Genomic DNA, 18,731 nt, shown 5'->3' with positions numbered 1-18,731 from the left:
GAGCACAGCAGTAGGAAATAAGCACACACACACACACACACACACACACACACACACACACAAAAACTCATCTCCATCATCCAGTAAGTCCTGGTAGCTCCTGACACTATGGCTAAGAAAATGGCTCAGGAGTGCAGCCCATGGCCTCTGGGTAGTTCAAAACTAGCTGTGTTATTTCCACCCCCTCACTGTCCTTTAAGAGTCATCAAGAGGCCGGGCGCGATGGCTCAAGCCTATAATCCCAGCACTTTGGGAAGCTGAGACGATCACGAGGTCAGATGATCGAGACCATCCTGGCTAACACGGTGAAACCCCGTCTCTACTAAAAAATACAAAAAACAAGCCGGGTGAGGTGGCGGGCGCCTGTAGTCCCAGCTACTCGGGAGGCTGAGGCAGGAGAATGGCGTAAACCCAGGAGGCGGAGCTTGCAGTGAGCTGAGATCCAGCCACTGCACTCCAGCCTGGGCAACAGAGCAAGACTCCATCTCAAAAAAAAAAAAAAAAAAAAAAAAAAAAAAATAGAGTCATCAAGAACTCCCTATTACCTCCAAGGCGAAGGTCCAAGTCTTTTAGCTGGCACATAGATCCTTGTGACCTGTCCCTACTGACCCTTTCACCCTTTTCTAAACTTTTTTTACAAAATTTTTGAGACAGGGTCTTGCTTTGTCACCCAGGCTGAAGTGCAGTGCTGTGATTACGGCTCACTGCAGCCTCGAACTCCTGGGCTCAATTGATCCTTTGGTCTCAGCCTGCAAGTAGCTGGGACTACAGTGCACACCACCACGCCTGGCTAATTTTTGTATTTTTTGTAGAGAGAGGGTTTCACTATGTTGCCCAGGCTGGCCTTGAACTCTTGGGCTCAAGCAATCCTCCTGCCTCGACCTCCCAAAGTGCTAGGATTATAGGCATGAGCCACTGCACTAGGGCCCTTCCATCCTTTTCCCCATCTCCCGATACTCCCATGTGCCAGTCAGGCCAAACCAATGACATTTCCATTTTCCTGACTTTCATGCCACACTGTAACTCCTCAGTGCTTCTGTCCCACGCCAGTCACCACTGCTTGGAAAGCCTCACCCTATTCACTTGCTCACCTTCTATTTTTCCTTCAGACTGGCCCCTCTACTTGTCCTCCAAACTTCCCCTCCTCCAGGAAGCCTTCCCTGCTAGCCACAGAGCCGGATTCCATTCTAGCTCCCACAGCCTCTCAACCTCAGTGCTGATCACACTACGTCCACCCAGTCTGTGTCTCCCACCTTCTGGAGGCCAGAGGTCCCCAGTGTTGAGGAAGACTGAGGCCTGCATGGGTGGTGGCGGCCTTCCACCTGCCCTCTCTGACCGCTGTGGCTGACCTGAGCAGCTCTGACCCGAGGAGGAGATGCTTACTCCCACCTGGGACTTGTGACTCGCGCTGCATGAGTCGTGGTGAGGGGGCTGCCATCCAGGGCAGTGCAGCAGGTAGGGAACCCTGAGGTCTGTTCCGCCCTGCCTGGGGTCCCCCTGTGTGGCAGGAAGAGGAAGGCCTGGCTCTCCGAGCTCTGCTTGTCCCCTCCTCCAGGGTGCTGACATTTTAGTTACAAACTGGATACGACACATTTTTCATTTTGAATGTTTCTTCCATAATTCCACGGAGATTTTTTTTAAAGTATCAGACTTTCTGAAGCTAATATCTATAAGCAAATAGGGGGAGGGAATGTTCCTTTTATTTTTCTTTACTGGAAATAGCTTTTGTGATTGTTTTTCTGGCTCATGAAGGTCCTACACGTTTACTGGAGAAAATTTGGACACCGTGGGGAATGATACTGCTTTGAGAGATACTGCTTTGAAGGAGTAAAGGGCACCAGCACAACCTGCTTCTTCCTCTTTCCTCTCTCCAAAGCAGCCCCTCCTTCTGGCCCCCCATGCACCCCTCAGTGTTTGGCCCCTGCAGCTCTGAGTCTTCAGCGTCCTGGAGTCCATGGCCCTTCTTGTAGACATCCTCACACCTATCTTGTTCCCTCCATCCCCACAGCCATCGCCCTCTGCCAGGCCCCTAGTTTTCACTCACTCTGATGTCTGCAGTAGCTCCCACTTTCTTTTCTGCTCCTCTGGTTTCCCACTACCCCAGTGTGTCTGGCTCACAGCACCAGGCACCACTTTGGCATTGCGCCTCCCTTTCCTCCTGGGGCACCCCCCATCCGCTACCCCAAAGAGGCGTATCCACCAACCCCGTCTCTAGGACACCAGCCCCTCCCTGACCGACCCGGGCTGCCTCACCACTCTCCCCGACATTACCATCTCTCTACCCGTACTGGCTTTCCCTGGGTCTCTCAGGTGGACTCCCTGGGTTTTGTGATACTGAACTTTACTACCCTGGGGTGCCTTCTGGATTTAAGAAGCAGCATTTATCCCACTTCGGGTGACACAGAGCTGGAAGTGGAGGGTAAAGAGGGGAAGGGTGAGGGGGATGGAGGTGAGAAATCTGGAAGGGAGGAGGGCCTGGGATGTGGGGGAGGCCTTGACAGAGAAGGGTGAAGGCCCCCCCCATCTCCTGACGATGTATACGACCTGAGGGGTCATGGGCAGGGACAGAGCTGACTCCAGCAGGCCAAAGACTGATGAGTCACCAGAGAGGAGAGCACAGTCACCACCCGGCTGGCCGGGAAGGAGCGATGCTCTCACTGTCTGTGCCGGGGATAGGAAGCGCCCTGGAGAGGGAGTGGCCCAGAGAGGGCATTCCCAAGAAACACCTGCCTGCAGCCTGCAGAACGCTCCGCAGCCAGCCTGCTAGGCTTGTGCAGCCCTGTCCCAGCCCAGCTTGGTCATTCAGTCCCAGTCCTGAGTACCTGCTGTGACCTGAGCCCCTGCTAGGGCTTGTGGGCTACCTACAGGAGATGGAGAAAAAAGCTCACATGTATTCCATTATTCAATGCTCGAAATGACCCCATTACGATCTCCATATTACATGTGAACAAACCAAGGCACAGCAAGGTTGTGATCTGTCTAAGGGCCCAAAGCAAATAACAGCAGAACTGAAGTTCAAGCCCATGCCTTTCTCCTACCCCACAGAAAGGCAAGGGCCGAGGCCGCAGGATGGGATGATGGATCCAGGAACAGGCGCTGGTGCTCCTGTCATGAAATCCCTGGCAGGGTTGTGTCTGTCACCCTCGAGACAGCCAGTGAGTGTGGCCGGCGCAGGGAGTAGAGCTGACTGCAGGGAACTTACACCTGGGGGCATGGAAGATGCTGATAATTTTATCCTGGATCACAGAAAAACTGCTTTGAGTGGGGGAGAGGGCGTGGGAGGGGCCTGGGGCAGGGTCTCAGGTTGGGTGTCAGGGGGCCTTGATGTTGCCTCTACCTCTGTGAGGCTGGGGAGAAGGGATGGGGGTGGTGGTCACTAGCCATGGATCAGCTGCTCAGGGATGAATGGGGGTGAGGGGCACCCCCGCCCCATGAGCTCCGTATAATGAGGAGTTGGACCAGGTGAGCTGGAAGGGTCCACCCACTTCTGACAGCCAAGGTCCCCAGATTCTGAGGCAGCTGCAGTTCCATGGCACAGCAGGGAGACGCATCTGTCAGTTCCCGCTGCCTCCACTGGGCCTGGACAGCCCCCAGCACACAGTAAGTACCCACAGAGAGAATGAATTAATGAAGGGATTGAATGAGTGAGTGCACCCTCAGCTGGACGTTCCAGAATCTGGATGGGAAGCAGGGAGCAGGGGAGAAAAGCCACTGCTCCTCTGTGGAGTCTGCCCAGAGGAACACGGCCGATGCCAAGATTTGGGGAGAGAAGGGGAGGAGGAGCTATTTAACCTCTGTCTTAATGCCGTAAATCCAGAAAGGGAGATTTTAATTACTTAGCTTTGGGTGGTTTTAGTTTTCAATTAAAGTCATCAAGTAAGCATTCAGAAATTAGTACCCTTTTAGGAGCTGGCAGCACGAGGACTCCTGCCCCAGATGCTGAATGGGAGCTGTCCAGGGAGGCTGAGCGCAGGGAGTGCACTTCAATAGGAGTCAGGTCCTTGAGGCCACTGTCCTCGCCCTGCCCATAGACTGAACTGATGCTCCAAGCCCTGGCAGGAGGCACAGTCAGAGGCTTTTGGGGGTGGGGCAGGTGCTCCCTAAGGCATCTGTCTCCTCTCATCCACTGCCTGATGCAATAGAGTCCCTCCAGGCTGAGATTGGGGGGAGCATCAGCTCAAACCATGGGAGAGACGAGGAATCACAGAGCCCACAACAGTCTCATGCACACAGTAGGGGCTGAGCTGGTGTTTGTGAAATTGGGGTGCAGGTGGAGAGGGGCAGTGGAGCTGAGGAGCTGGAATAAGGCCTGTGGTCTGGGCTTCACAGCGCTTGGTCACAGAGAGACCCTGACCCAGAAACAGTGTTCTGGGAAGGACTCTGGCTGCTTTCACTCAGACCTTCCCAGAGTCTATGGTGGGAAGGAGAGTGATGGGGAGAAGGAAACTGGTGTACCAGTCTTGACCACTGTGGGTGGCCTTTGGCCATGAGGCAACTGCTTTTCAGCAAATCCTAGCCAGAGAACCAACAGCCCTACCCAGTCCCACAAAGGAGCAGAAAAGAACAACAGGAGAATGCAGGAGGACACTGGCTATCTCCATGGGAAGACATTAATCCTCCTCCTCCTCTTGGAAACGGAGGTGTCAGAGAAGTCCCCTGAGTTCTTTCATTAGTGTTATGGACTGAATCCTGTTCCTCCCCAAAGTCGTAAGTTGTTCGTAATTCCCCCAATGTGACTGTATTTGGAGATAAGGGTTATAAAAGGGTAATTAAGTTTCAATGAGGTCAGAATGGTGAGGCCATGATCCTATAGAATTAGTGCCCTTATCGGAAAAGACAAGAGTGTCATGCTAGTTCAGAGTCACTAATCTCTCTTACACTCTCTCTGCCATGTGAGGACACAGTGAGAAGACTATCATCTGCACACCAGGACCCTCGCCAGACCCTGACCAGAAGCAGAATCAGCCGGCACCTCAATTTGGATTTCCCAGCCTCCAGAGCTGTGGGAAAATAAATGTCTGCTGTGTAAGTCTCCCAGTCTGTGGCATTTTATTATGGTAGCCAGAACTGACTAAGCAAATCAGTGACATTTTTCATAGTGCCATGAGCTTCCACTTCCTAAGCACCCTCTTTCCTACTGGCCAGGCATGTACAAGCAGGAAGTGGCAGGGACAGGATCGGAGCGCAGGCAAGTCTTGCCATTTCCAAGGCAGTGCCTGAACAACGTGCTGCTGCTGAAGATGCTGCTGATGGTCATGCTGGTGGCAAATCCCATGCAACCTGATAGAACAAAATGGAGCTGGCTACCGAATAAGAAGGTAACCAAGGGTCAAAAACAAAACAGGCTCAACAAAGCTTTGGAAGCATTCACAGGAGGCAACTCCGCAGGAGTTCTAACGGGGATAATCCACCCTTCAGCCGGGACTCACCCAGGTACCACCTAGCTTCCTTGCACTCTCTCAGGCCCTGGAATCAATGTCTGTGATTTGATCCTGGAGGTAGAGGACGCAGACACAGAGTGGGGGACCCAAGATGCCGTGCATCTGAATTCTGCTCTAGCTGGATCTGAGGTGGCCTGCAGACCCTCCAGCCAGCCAGCCCTCCCAGGAAACGCCCTCCCCATGCAGGTTTCTGTCCATTCAGCCTGCCTGCCTTCCTGTGCACAAGTCGGCCACATGGAGCCTTTCCCGTGATTCCACAGACACCTGGCTGAGGCAACAGGGCTCATCCGTGTCCCAGAGATGAGCATCTCACCCCAACTGAGGGACAGGCTGTGAGGAGACCAAAGTGAATGGAAATGTGTCCCAATGGTCCTGGGGTTCGTGCTGGTATATGAATAGCACAATACCAGCACACACACACACACACACACACACACACACATATATATATATATTTTTTTTTTTTCCTGAGAGAATATCTGAAGAAGTTTACATTAATGCAACATGTCATCTTTTCTGGGAGCCATCTTTGAGATCAGAAGCCTCGGCTGGGCATCCACTCAACACTACGAGGCTGATTAAGCAAATGTCAGGAACTGAGATGATGATATTAGGCAAGTAGGGGATTTGGATTTGGCTGATGAGGAAGTTTTGGGCCTGGGAGATAGCAGCCCCCTGACTGCTTCCAAGTGGTCTCGTGTTGTGAAGCAAACCTTGAGTGGTCCAGGGGCTGGGTTCCCGTGTCAAGTCTGGAACTTGCTTGCTGTGCAACTTAGACTAAACAATTGCCCTCTCTGAGCCCAATCTCCTCACCTAAAGGGGAATTAGATGTCTCTAAGATATCTTGGAAGCTCTGTTTCCCCAAATCACTAATATTTAATGCTGTATGGAGTTTTACAGCATGCTTTTTCTTAAATTATGTTTTTTGAAGTGGTTATCTCTATTTTCTGTACATACTAACCATTTATTAATTGGTCTTTGGGGAAGATATGGGACTTTGCTCTTTTTTTAATTATTCTATGGGCAACTATGTTTCATCCACTGAGCAGGAATAGCTCTAGTCTTCCAGGCTGTGTCAGGCTGTGTCACGGACAGGATACTTGATAAGAGTCACTGCATGGACCAGAATAATCGCGGTAAAGGGAATGGGCTTTGGCCTCAGACAGAGAGGGTTTGAATGCAGATCCCACTACTGCATGGCTGTGTGGCTGTGGGCAGGATATTAAACCTTAGAGGCCCTCCACTTCCTGTGTATAAAATGGAACGAATATCAGCTGCCTCATAGGAGTGCTAGAGTAGATGAAATGGCACAGAGGCACCTGTCTCAGTAGGCATGGACAAATGCCGACCAGACAACTGCAAGGCCCTTGCCATTCCTGCTCTTCAGTCTCCTGTCACTCATTCTCACCTTGTCCTCCCAAATAGAGTCTCAGGTCCTCCTCGAGGGCACGAATGGTGCCATGGGTCTCCTGTAAACTCTCATGTTGCCCAGCACACAGCCTTGCAGACAGTAAGTGTTGATTTGCCCCTTTTCTTGTTACTGGCACAGTGGGACTCTTGGGATACCTGACTGCCCATGAGCCTCATTCTCGTTCTTCCCAATCCACGGAGTCCCTTCTCTGGGTGCCTCAGCAGTCACCCTGGTATTGCCAAACACTGTATATCCTAGCTCTAGAGCATTTATTTTTAAAACATTAAACAACAAATGAGAGTGCTTACTTGTACTTTTCTTCTACTTTTCTTTTAGTTTTTTTTTTTTTTTTGGAAGCAGAATCTTGCTCAGTCACCAGGCTGGGGTGCAATGGCGCGATCTCAGCTCACTGCAACCTCTGCCTCCCAGGTTTAAGCAATTCCTCTGCCTCAGCTTCCTGAGTAGCTGGGATTACGGGTGCCCACCACCATGCCCAGCTAATTTTTGTATGTTTAGTAGAGGTGGGGTTTCACCATGTTGGCCAGGATGGTCTCGATCTCTTGGCCTCGTGATCCACCCACCTCAGCCTCCCAAAGTGCTGGGATTACAGGCGTGAGCCACCGTGCCTGGCCTTTATTTTATTTTATTTTATTTTTAAAATGAGAGTATCGCCTGGGTCAATATGAAAAAATTCAAATACAGATATATACAGAATGAAAGACAAACACACTTCTTTACCCCTTCCCAGCTCCTTCCTAGCCCCAGAGGTGACCACAGTTGATAAATATGACTTTTATTTCCCCAGCCTTTTTCTCTACATGTTTCAAATGATCTATATAAACTTATACACGTGAAAGTTTTCTAAAAAGGTAAATGAGAATATTTTCTGAGACCTAGTTTAGTGTCTTACTTAAAATGTTTCTCATGCCAGACATCTTGCTTTTTAAAAAACTAATTGTATTTTTACAGTCAAGTGGACTTTCTTTGGGGGCTGCAGTTCTGTGAATTTTCACACGTGTGTAGATTTGTGTGACCGCTGTTCCCACCAGTCAGGACACAGACCAAGGTGAGTTACCTGACCCTGGGCAACGCAGTGTTTGTAGGTCTCAGCTTCCTCATCTGGGATATTAGCATTATCCACAGCACCCTCCTCTGCGCATAACACCCTCTTCATTTCTGAGGACTTCTCTGAGCTCAAATACTGCCAACCTGGTGTGAGTTAGACACACCCTGGCTTGAACTCTGCCTCTGCCACATACAAGCTGAGAGACACAGGCAGGTATCTGAACCTCCCTGAGCCTCTGAATTTTCTTCTTGAAAATGGACATGGTCCTATGAGCCATGAAGGGCTGCATGGGGATGAGACATACCACATGCAAAGTGCTTAGCATAGCAACAGACTCACAGGAGGGGCTCAACCCATGGTGGGCACCATTGGGAACTGTGATCGGAGAGGCTGGTGCATGGCAAATTCACAGGAAATGGTAACAAAATTGGATCGAATGGAGATAGCTGGAGTTTGTTCTGGAGTCTGAGTCCCAGGGATGCTGAGAGTCTTTAGGGCAGATGCTCTGGCCAGTGTCTTCTAGAGGGCCCTGCACTTGACCAGGAGAGCAAGACTGAGGATGGCAGGAGCCAAGGGACCTGCATGCAGATATCTTGGTGTTGCTCCTCCTTGATCACCTCTACACCTTTGTCAGGCAGCATCCCAGGACTCAGCTCTTGAAACATGAGACAGTCAGAACTTTCTGAGCACAGCCAACTGTGTCCTCAGGCTACGGCCTTCAAGCTGTGGGTCGTCTAGCTTTGGGGGCAGCGTGGCAGAAGGAGCAGCCTCTTAAATATTGAATCACCTCTCCCCAGCCCCGCTCCTGCCTGATTTGACTAAGGGCCCAAGCTTTAAGTTTGTTTAATAACCTCCTGACACTAAACAAACAACCTTGCAAAAGGAGTAATTTGCAAGGCAGAAAGAAAACAAATAAGTCGCAAGGACACCGCACGGCAGCGGCCAAGCTGATTACATTCTGGGGGCTACCTAAGTCCGACATCACCCGAAAGCATATAGATCTTGGCTCTTCTCCATTCTGGGAAGACTTCAAAAACATAGGCAAGGGAAACTTTGCATTAGGCCTATGGTGATGGTGCATCATTAGAATTCTGGGGGCATATTAAATGCCATCTAGTTGCTAACACGATGCATCATTTTCTGCTAAATAATTGATCACGGTGCAGAGATTGTGTTTGTGGAGTTTAAAAAGTGATTAGAGCAGGGAACATTTCTAGGAGGCAAGTTGCATCTGTAACCCAGAGCCCGTTCCGTGCATACCTTCCTGGGGGGCCACAGGGCATTGAGGATTCTCTCCACACTGGAGCTGGGGTGCCGTGCTAGAGCACTGACACAGCAGGATGAAGCAGGATGAAAGGTGGCAGCGGGTGGTGAGGGTGGCCTGATTCAAGGCTGACAAGGATCTGGCGGTAGCAGAACCCTTGTGATGGCCTATGGGGCTCTAACAGCCTTCTACCCTATGGGGAGCATTGTGGAAGACAAGTGTCCTGTCCAGGGAGAGAACAAATGTTGTACCCTGCCCACGGTCCCATGCCAAAGTGGCATCTCCCAGTGCCAAGAAAACAGTCTGGTCCCGAGAAGAGCTTGTCCTGGGACACTCTAATTTTCTTTTCCTTTTCTGCCCCATTTTCCTTTAAAGGTACTCTCTTTCTTTCCCTCTTCCTATAGGGATGCACTGTCAGATCTAGGATGTGTGTGAAAAGACATGCATCCTGGTCCTGAGGAACAAGCCGGCAGTTCAGACTCTGTCAAGTTGGAGGAGGGGAGAGTCCAGATGAGGCCTGTGGGTGTGTTAGGAAGGAGGAGTTGGTGAGATTTCAGTGGGTCACTGAAATAGACAGAAAGTGGAAAGTCTGGTACATGATAGTAAGGCACAATAGTATTTGTGGAATAAATGACACAGCCCTAAGCAAGGAGTTCAAGCTTACACATGACTGACTTTTGTGCCCTTGAGCATAACTCTAAGACTCAGTTTCCCCATCTGAAAAGAACATGCTTCTGTGTGTGTGTGTGTGCACTCATGTGATCATTTCTTTCTTTCTTTTTGAGACAGTCTTTCTGTGTCACCCAGGCTGGAGTGCAGTGGCGCAATCTCGGCTCACTGCAACTTCCACGTGTTGGGTTCAACTGATTCTCCTGCCCCAGGCGCCTCCCCAGTAGCTGAAATGACAGGCACCCACCACCACGCCCGGCTAATTTTTTTTGTATTTTTGGCACAGACGGGGTTTTGCCATGTTGACCAGGCTGGTCTCAAACTTCTGATCTCAGGTGATCCGCCCGCCTTGGCCTCCCAAAGTGCTGGGATTATAGGTGTGGGCCACTGTGCCCGGCCCTCATGTGATAATTTCTAAGGGGCCCTCTGACCCTGACATTCTGGGCTTCTACATCAGTTATTCTCATCCCTGACTACATTGGAATCTCCTAAGGACCTTTAAAAATACAGGTGCTGGGGCGCAGCCCCCAGAGCGTCTGATTCAGTAGGTTTGGGCATCTGTCCTCTGCAGGTCTGCCCCAGTGATTCTGATGTGCAGCCAGGGACAGGAGCTCTTTCCTTGGGAGAGGAGTGGGTGGTGTGAAAGTCAGCACAGCTCTGGACCGACTTGCTCTGGCCATGTGGGAAGGTCCCAAACTCTGGAGAAAGAAGGGAAAGATGAGCAGCCACAAAGATAGTTTCCCAGCTGCTACAGAGTGCTGGGCAAGCAAAAAACACTGCCAAGGGCTCTGCCAGCAGCCTCTGGGAGGATGGAGGGTGCTGGGGACCAGGCACAGGATGGGCGGGAGGCAGTCTTCGGTGCCTTGTGCACAGAAAATGCTTCCTGCACAGAGAGGCAGTGCCCAGGCTGTGCAAACAAACATCTCCCTGCTCGCAGCCTGCATCTTTCTCTCTCTGAATGGCACAGACCACATGCTGAGGCCTTTGCCACGGCCCTGCCAGTCAGGTGTTTGCCCTGGCCCATTTCCTCCTCTCCCAAGCTTCCCAAGATTGCCCACCTCATGGGTCCCAAACACCCATTGTTCTGCCTTTGTCCTCAGCACACATGTCCAAGGTGGATTAGGTGACCACGGGTACCCTCCGCAGCAGCTGGAGAGCTCCTTGAGGACCAGGACTGGTTCTCCTACCTTTTTGGTGTCATAAAGTGTCAGGTGCTTTTGTGAGTTCATGCAGACTCACATCTCACTGCACTGCCTCCACCCCTGCCTCGTATCTGGCCAAGTCCCTTTCCCATTCTAGACCCGTTTCCTCATCTGAAAATGGAGTGGGCCAGGTCCCTATCGACTCTGATGGTTGCAGGTTCTGAGACAAAGAGGACCACTACTAGTTCCATTGTATAGATGGGATCACTGAGGCCGGGAATGCCTTGACTTGACCAAGGTTGTTCACCCAGTAGTCACCCAAACCCTAGTGCATTTGCTAGAAAACCTGCAGTGGGAAAAAAAATACAGTCCAAGACCATGGAGGCCTCTCCAAAGCTCCAGGCTAGGCAGAAAACGAGCTTCTGTGAGAAGACAAGCACCTGCTTTGAAAGCAGCCTCTGGCCAGGTGTGGTGGCTCAGGCCTGTAATCCCAGCACTTTGGGAGGCTGAAGTGGGTGGATCACCTGAGGTCAGGAGTTCTAGACCTGCCTGGCCAACATGGTTAAACCTCATCTCTACTGATAATACAAAAATTAGATGGGCGTAGTGACATGTGTCTGTAATCCTAGCTACTGGGGAGGCTGAGGCGGGAGAATCGCTTGAGTCCGGGAGGCAGAGGTTGCAGTGAGCTGAGATCTTGCCATTGCACTCCAGTCTGGGTGACAGAGTGAGACTCAGTTTCAAAAAAAAAAAAAAAAAAAAAAAAAAAAAAAAAGAAAAAAGAAAAAAAAAAGAAAAAAAGAAAGGAGCGTCCTCTTGCTGTCTCTGGGTGAGGCCTAACAGACTCATTCATCTGGATGTTTCCAGGCTCAGTAAGCGGTAGGTCCAGCCTCTGTCTGGGCTGCCTGTTCCCCTGAAGGGCCATGGCTTGGGCCACACCTCCAGTCCTAGCTTGCCTGTTGTAATGTGCTGATGGGCCACCTGCTTAGAGTCTGAGGGAGGTCAGTTTTTAGCTAAAGCTCACAGCAAATTACCTCGGGAACCCCAGGAAGGCTGTCCTGCGGAGGCGTGTGTCGGCCCTGACCAGCAGGGGGCGCGGCCTGCGACCTGGGTCACGAGGTTGGGATCAGAAGCAGGTGGTAGGGGCTGGGATTGGGGGTGGAGTTAAGGTCAAAGCCCATGCCCAGGGTGCTCACTGTGTGTGCCTCTGAGGAATTCCAGCTGCTGTCCCAATCTGCCTTCGTAGGTTGGGGTATTTCATAACAACCAAACTCCAGGCCTGCAGAGCTCTGCAGGGTGATTTTGGTAAAATTAACCTCTGAGTCGTTTTGGTTTGAGATGCCGTATTTGGAACTGGGGGAAGGGAGAATGAGACTCTTGTCTTTCCCTCTGCTAAAGCAAACATTATTCTGACACTTGTTAAAATGCAAGAAAGACTATTCGGAACCATTTCGATAAGTGTCAAGACTACTGCAATAGGGGAGAGAGACAGGGCTCAAGTCTGAGTACAGCAAGGACAATGCAGATTTCCAGTCCAGCAGCAGTCGGGGGTCAGGGGATGGAAAATTGCTAAGAGGAGACATCAAGGGTAGGGGGATTCTCACCAACCCAACTTAGCAAGTGTGGTCAGATATCAAGGGTGGGTGGGGGAATTTGATCAGATATTGAGGGTGGTCAAGTATCGAGGCTGGGGGAGTCTCACCAAATGGACTTAGCAGGATTCTTGCTACAATTGGATGAGGCAGGCCAAATATGGTGCCCAAGGACAAGGCCTCACTGAAAAGAGTGCTCCACGGGGCCTGGCGAGCCTTTGTCACCCCCATTCTGCCCATAAGAGCTGAAGTAGTCTAACTGGGTCTCCTATATGCCCTCTCATGCTCATTTTAGTTCCTTCCTCAAAGACAGTGTGGTCCGGCTCAGCACTCCTCCAACCTGAGGACTTGCTAAAACACAGATTCCTGGGCCTCACCCCCAGAGTTCTGAAACAGAAGGCCTGGAAACCATACTTTGAGAGCCACTGGTCTAGCATTCTCCTCCCTCAGTTCCCAGCCTAGCAGGAGGTGTTTTCTGGGAGAAAGGGCTTCACCTGTGGTTTCAGACAGACGTAGAATCCTGGCTCTGCTGCAGTCTGGCTTTGTGGCCCAGGTGAATCTCTTACCCTCTCTGAGCCAAGATTTTTTTGAGATGCAGGGAAAGCAACGCCAACCTCATGGGCTCCAGGTGAGATCTGAATGGGGTGACAGACATTCGTAAAGGCTCTGGTGCAGGCAGACTCTCCAAAAAGATTCCTTTCCCGGAGGGAAGCCACAGCAAAGGTGAGGAGTACAGAGTCCATCCACCCACCCTCATCCTGTGCAAAGAAGGAGAGCGAGGCCCGGAGAGAGTGAGAGCCCAACCCAGGTCCCATTGGAGGGGCTGGCAGAGCTGGGGCCAGGCTGGGCACTTGGAAGCGATGCCCTTCCTGCCTCTAGCCAGGAGGCTGGCAGCCATGACCCACAGCTCCATAGTGACAGCAAAGCTTCTCAGCGCCTGAGCAAGCATCAGTGTTAAAAGCAGCCCCTCTCTGCCGGACCCCCAGTACGCGTGAAGGCTGTCACTCACCAAGGCTGCTGAGCCACAGAGTCACCACCTCACTGAGAGGCCGCCTCCTCCCTCCTCCCTCAGACAACCTCCTGCCTTTACCGGTTCAGCTGGGGCGGGGGGCAGGTGAGATGTGGGTACTGAGCACACTCCCGGCTCGCACAGGTGCACGTGGCTGGGCAGAGACATGCAACCGGGTGTCCGCCAGCTCCTGCCTCTGCTCACACGCCTTGACCAGCTCCCTCTTACCTACCACCGATTTTCTACATGTGCTAGATATGAGCTTTCCTCTCTGCTTCCCCATCCTCCCCATGGAGGATCCTCAGTGGGGACATGCTGGCCCACAGAGATCACCCCAGGGCACCCCAGGACAGGGCCATCAGTCACTCCTCCATCTTTATTTTCCACAACTCGCCACCTGGCCCTGGCCTCAAGCTGAGCTCTGGTCCCTTAAAGGGGAAAGTCATTCCATGTCTCCTGACCTCCATTTGCTCATCTGTGGAATGGATGCCCACAGAAGGCTCGCATATCCTCAGAAATCCTGCCCCGAAGCTGCCCGCATAACATAGATTTGGCTTGGAGTGGAGGACCTTGCTCAGAGAGAAACAAAGTGGCTTATGAAAGGCCATTTTTGTATCCATGGGCTCCTTCCCAGCTTGGCTCCCTTCTGATAGAAGTTGGAATTACCTGGAAACCAGTTCCACCTGGGCTGGATTGTGGGGCTCCTCTAGGCTTTGCTCCCCCACCCTGGTGAGCCTCTGCTTACATTGCAGTCTCTTCAGAGGTGTCTTCTGTCCCTGCCACCCCTGTCCTACCCACGTGCTCCATCAGAGTCCCTGCATCGACTGTCATCTGTGTACTTGGCTTTCTCTGCTACTTCGGGACCCCTGAGAGCAGGGCTTGTGGCTCAGTCTCTGCTCCCCAGAGCCAAGCACTGTCATTGGTGGGGACAGAGCAAGCACCCAGTACACAGGCAGCATTAGTGGCCTGGAGCCACTGGAGAAGATTTCCACCACCTTTTCTCCTGTGTTCTCTGATGTCTGATGTCTGTGCATCCGGGGCTTCCCAGCTCCAGGAGGAACTCAGTGGGTGTGCAGACGACACACACCCCGTGCAGCAGGAACTCTGTGCTGGGGTTCTCCAGCAGTTCCCCTCTTCAGCATTTACTAAAGCAGATACAGGTTGAGGGCCCACAGACCCAAAGATCTAACTTTCGGATGCAAGGATTCCTGTTTGAGGAGCGAGCCAAGGTTAAGAGAGGACCTCTAACTCCTCCCACAAATGTCCATCACCCACCCATTCATTCTCCTTCCCCCCTCCAGCCCAGGGACATCTCCCTCCATGCACTGGCCACTCATACACACAGACAATGAGGATTATTGAGCCCGTGGGTACATGCAGGGGCTTTGGAGAAATGGTGTCCTCCACTGGTCCCCTTTGGGAAGAAAGCCTCAGGGCCCTGGGTCGTGCCTCTGCCAGTCATTGCCATCTCTATTCCAGGCATGTGAGACTCCTCCAGCTCTTCCAATCCTCCAAAGAACCTCCAGTGTTTTTAGCTCAAAGGAACCCTTTGATGTCCTAAATGACAAAGCCAGGCATCACGGTGGCTTCGGAGGCTGCTGCATGGAGACGATAGCTCCCTGAAGACACCCCGGGAGGGGCAGCTGCCCGCCTGCCAGCACTTCTGGCTGTCTGAAGTGCTTCGTTTCAGCTCCACGTGGGTGTCTTTGTTGTCAGAGCCGCTGCTGCCTGGCTTTCTTGGGGAAGTGCAGAGTCCTGGGCCAGCCCAGCCCAGCTGTGTATGTGAGGCAAGGACAGGGTTTGGGTCTTCCCCAGGAAGTGAGCACCGTCTTTTGCTCAAGGCTGCCCCAAGAGGTCCCTGTCACAGGGTCTGAGCCCTCTATCCCACCCAGGCTGCTCAGCCCTCTGATCTCTGGACACCAGGGTGTGTGTCGGGGGGGTGACTTTTGCCCCCAAGGCCTTTGCGCATCCTAGTTCTAATGCCAGCTCTGCCATTCTGTAGCTGGGTGTCTCTGGGCATGTCTCAGTCTTGTCTGTAAAATGGGGATGATGATGTAAAAATACCAACTCCACAGGGTTATTGTGCAGATTGGGTGGAAAAACATGAACCTCTTGCAGAGCCCCTGGCACCAGCAAAATCTTAATAAGTAGCAGCTCTCATCCTTTGTTTTTCTTCTTGTTCATAACCTAGTTGTGCTCCATCCTGGCTACTCAGCCCAGACTCCAGCCCAGACTAATGACGGAGGAGCTCTGAAGGTGGAGTTTGCTTTTGTGCTTTTAAAAATCTCCCCCAGGTGATCCTAAGATGCAGCCAAGGCACAGAACTCCAGATCTAACCAGATCTAACCTGTGTTGTGCAATATGATAGCTACTAGCCCCACGTGACTATTGACATTTAAATTCATTGAAATGACATAAAATTAAAAGTTCATTTTCTCAGACCACACTAACCACTTTTTGAGTGCTTAGCAACTGCAGGTGGCTAGTCCTACCGTATTGGACATTTCCATCCTGGCAGGAAGTTCTTTTGGAGAGTGCTGTAAGACCAGAACTGGCCAATGCCAATAGAATGCAAGCCATACATGCAACTAGAATTTCTCTAATAGCTACGTTTAGTAAGTAAAAGGAAACAGGTGAAATTAATTTTAATATATCTTATGTAATCCTCTATAGCCAAAGGAATGTCATTTCAGAATGAAATCCATATGAAGAAAATTAATTAGTGTGTGTGTGGTTTTTTTATTGACGGAGTTTTTTTTTTTTTTTTTTTTTTTTTTTCTGAGACAGAGTTTCACTCTTGTTGCCCAGGCTGGAGTGCAATGGCATGATCTCGGCTCACTGCAACCTCTGCCTCCCGAGTTCAAGCAATTCTCCTGTCTCAGCCTCCTGAGTAGCTGGGATTACAGGCGCATGCCACCACACCCAGCTAATTTTTGTACTTTTAGTAGAGACAGGGTTTCACCATGTGGGTCAGGCTGGTCTCGAATCCCTGACCTCATGATCGGCCCACCTCGGCCTCCCAAAGTGCTGGGATTATAGGCGTGAGCCACCGCAGCCAGCCTAATTAGTGTTTTTGCATCTATCTTTGTACTTGGACTTCAAAGTCCAGTGGGACTGGCATCTTTCCCATGTTGAACACATGTGCCCTGCACGAGGTGGGCACTCAGCGGAAAACCAGCAAGGCATGTAGCTATTTCAAATCAACATCCTTCTCTTGACAGAATAACACGGCCGTGCCTACATTAGTGCTTTAGGATGGATGAAGTACTGTGATTGGTGTGTCTTCTGATGCCCTCTAGAGCCTTCCGATCAAGTATTCTAATCCTCAGGCTGGCCTAGACCACACAGCTTGTAGGGTATGCAGGCAGTGCCAAACCGAGCTTCTCTCTGATGCTGCTGTTGTATTCCCTGGTGAGTGAGTGTCCGGCCCTGGGCAATGCCATTTGTGTTGGCCTAGTCGACTGAGTGTCCCTTGGGGACAGAAAGCCTGTCCCCTATTTCTGTTTTGTCTATCCTGTTTCTGATACTCCCTCTATCAGCTCACCTGTCCATGGGGAAAGCATGGCCTGAGTAACTTGATGGTGCGGGAAGATCTCTCCACCTGGGACTTGTGAGGCCGGAGGTTCCCACCATCATCCCATCCTTACTGCCAAGACATCTATGCCACCATTGCCCCAGATAAATATAGTGTCACCAGGGAAGGCTTATGCTGCCACCTACCATCTGGCATGAGTGCCTTAATATATATTGATTTAGTCATATTTGTTCACAGAAAGCATGGCCAGGAGGGAATGGGTTAGACAGTGGCTCAATTATGATAAGCGAAGGTAGGGCACGAAGCTCCATTTAAGTGAGGAAAGGAGAGCGTGGTAGGGGCAGGCGAGGACACCAGGGCTCGTGGGGGACCATGAGGACCCCAGAGGTGGGCCACAGAAGGGACCTCTGAGAGAGAGAGAATGGAGGGTCAGAAAGCCATGTCCACCTGAAGGTGGGTCTCGCCTCAGCCTCCATGCACTGTGGGGCCCTGGTGCATGGTGCCAGCTAGTGAGAGGGGAATGCATATATGTGACAGCTGAGGCTCCAGAAGACATGCAAAGTGGGGTCCTGCTCACTTCAGATTGTGGTCTCTTAGGATTTCAGCTTCTGTTAGAAGCCCAGCAGACAGGGCAGCATTAGGAGTTCAGCTTCTGGCCTTGGCGGCTGGCAGGCAGGCAGGCTAGGCAGGGGGCATCAACTCTTGCCTGGCTGCTGTGAGTGGTGAGACCAGTCTCTGAAGTATACAGCTGGCACCACATAGGAGCAGTTCTCCAATACCCTCACACCTTTCCTAGTCTTTCTGCTGACCTGCTCTGACAACCACTTTCCCCAACCTGTCCCTGATCTCCTAGCCTCTGTGAAATGTATTTCTAATTTCGCTCCTTTCCCAGAGGCCCACACCAGACCTCCTTTATGATTTACACTCAGTGCCCCCCTCCCTGCCCATAGCTCTAAGTTGCCACCCTCCCCAGCTCAGGATAGACCTTGGTGCAACCCTCGTGGCTGCCAGTCCCTCCAGCTTGTCTCAAACTCCTCATTGAGTGAGAACACCTGACTCCAGGTCTCCTCTCTAATGGCTTTAGCCAGAGTGACACAGGCAGGGAAAGTGATCTATTGCAGGCATCTGACAGCTTTTCAGATCCAGAGACTGCCAGCCCCGGCCCAGCTGTTCTTTCTCATTCATCCGACAAATTCGCGCTGAGCACCAAATCTGGACCCCGTCCTATCTCATGGCCTTGGATCTGACTTGCTGGGCCTGCACGGATTCGTTTTGGATAATGGGCAGATGAATTAAGATCATCCAAACGGTTTTCTCTTGCACCGAAATGTCCAAATGCCAGGCAGCTCTGTTCATGGACTCGGCGTTTAATGATCCCTCCCGAAAATCATAATCCATCAATCTCTCCTTTCAAGACCATCAATCAATGTTGCAGAATCCACAGCCACGTTCTCATTCCAGGAGTTTTTCAATCACTTCCCTTTTCCTTCGTGCTTGCAGAACAGTGCACTGACACTAGGAAATTGTGTTTTGACATGAAATCATTATGTGTTTTAAAACCTCTCCTTCAATGTTGGTCTTTTCCTGCCTTCTGCTCTCCCC

At 51.3% G+C, this 18,731-nt stretch overlaps 1 protein-coding gene across 12 annotated transcripts in view; it reads right to left on the bottom strand.

Moving 5' to 3' along the window:
- The window catches only part of DBI (diazepam binding inhibitor, acyl-CoA binding protein), a 343,175-nt gene that overhangs the window by 231,142 nt on the left and 93,302 nt on the right, over positions 1–18,731 (bottom strand). Inside the window, exon 1 of one of the 12 annotated variants that reach the window (XM_050752775.1) lies at positions 18,347–18,356. The exons of 9 other annotated variants lie outside the window; for them this stretch is intronic. The gene's annotated coding sequence lies outside the window, so the exon portion shown is untranslated. Of the gene's footprint in view, positions 1–2,166; positions 2,177–2,514; positions 2,526–18,346; positions 18,357–18,731 lie in introns of those variants that run through there. 2 more of the 12 variants (XM_050752743.1, XM_050752754.1) reach the window with 2 other exon arrangements.

The sequence above is a fragment of the Macaca thibetana genome, chromosome 12 (genome assembly GCF_024542745.1).
Source record: "Macaca thibetana thibetana isolate TM-01 chromosome 12, ASM2454274v1, whole genome shotgun sequence".
Lineage (NCBI taxonomy): Eukaryota > Metazoa > Chordata > Mammalia > Primates > Cercopithecidae > Macaca > Macaca thibetana.
The sequence above is the reverse complement of the archived record's forward strand: the minus strand, read 5'-3'. Positions and strand labels throughout refer to the sequence as shown.